Below are 1,352 nucleotides of genomic sequence, written 5' to 3' on the forward strand. Positions count from 1 at the left end.
TTGGAGGACGTTTCCTTGATCAGCGCCTGGAGCTGCCGCAGGAGAGAGCTGCGGGAAGGGGAGTGAGCTCCGTGCCCCTCCCGGTGTCCCCTCCCGGTGCCCCCTCCCCGGTGCCCCCTCCCCGGTGTCCCCTCCCCGGTGCCCCTCCCGTTCTCCCCGTTCTCCCCCCGCCGCTCACCCGTTGCTCTTCTCCAGCTCCTGCACCTTTTTCCGCAGCTCCTGGTTCAGTGCAGAGCACGCGGCCGCTCTGCCGGGACAGGAACAGTGACCGGAGGGGACAACGGGACGGGGAAAGGGATAACGGGAATACCGGGAATGGGATAACGGGAGCGCCGGGAAAGGGATAACGGGAGCGCCGGGAAAGGGAAAACGGGAGCGCCGGGAATGGGATAACGGGAGCGCCGGGAAAGGAATAACGGGAGCGCCGGGAATGGGATAACGGGAGCGCCGGGAATGGGATAACGGGAACACCGGGAAAGTGCCGGGAAAGCGTCGGGAAAGCACCGGGAAAGTGCCGGGAAAGCGTCGGGAAAGTGCCGGGACAGCGGAAGCGCTGGGAAAAGGATAACGGGAACACCGGGATAACGGGAGCGCCGGGAAAGCATCGGGATAGCGGGAGCGCAGGGAAAGCGTCGGGATAACGGGAGAGTCGGGAAAGGGATAACGGGATAACGGGAACACCGGGAAAGTGCCGGGAAAGCGTCGAGAAAGCGTCGGGAAAGCACCGGGAAAGCGCCGGGAAAGCGTCGGGAAAGTGTCGGGACAGCGGAAGCGCTGGGAAAAGGATAACGGGAACACCTAACCGGGATAACGGGAGCGCTGGAAAAGCATCGGGATAGCGGGAGTGCCGGGAAAGCGTCGGGATAACGGGAGAGTCGGGAAAAGGATAACGGGATAACGGGAACACCGGGAAAGGGAAAACGGGAGCACCGGAAAAGGGATAACGGGAGAGTCGGGAAAGCGTCGGAATAACGGGAGCGCTGGGAAAAGGATAACGGGAGCACCGGGATAACGGGAACACCGGGAAAGGGATAACGGGAGCGCCGGAAAAGGGATAACGGGAGCGCCGGGAAAGCATCGGGATAGCGGGAGCGCTGGGAAAAGGATAACGGGAGCACCGGGATAACGGGAGCGCCGGGAAAGGGATAACGGGAGCGCTGGAAAAGCACCGGAAAAGCACCGGAAAAGCACCGGGAAAGCACCGGGAAAGCGCCGGGAAAGCACCGGGAAAGCGCCGGGAAAGCGCCGGGAGAGCGGGAGCCGCACCTGCTCTCCAGCCCGTCCAGGTATTCCTTCTTCCTCCTCCGGCTGTCCTGCGCCGATTGTTTGTTCCGGATCTTTCTCCGCACCTT

General features: G+C 63.1%; 1 long non-coding RNA gene across 1 annotated transcript; it reads right to left on the minus strand.

Annotated features, from left to right (window-relative positions):
- On the minus strand, nucleotides 1-1,346 carry LOC130587157 (uncharacterized). Its single transcript, XR_008966759.1, has 3 exons — nucleotides 1,267-1,346; nucleotides 179-247; nucleotides 1-48 (listed from the first exon to the last, which is right to left on the minus strand). It is a non-coding gene; the product is annotated as an uncharacterized LOC130587157 (long non-coding RNA).
- Between the last annotated feature and the right edge of the window lie 6 nt (nucleotides 1,347-1,352).

This window comes from Malurus melanocephalus, unplaced genomic scaffold (genome assembly GCF_030028575.1).
Source record: "Malurus melanocephalus ecotype Western Australia unplaced genomic scaffold, MMel_1.1 scaffold_1582, whole genome shotgun sequence".
Taxonomy (NCBI): domain Eukaryota; kingdom Metazoa; phylum Chordata; class Aves; order Passeriformes; family Maluridae; genus Malurus; species Malurus melanocephalus.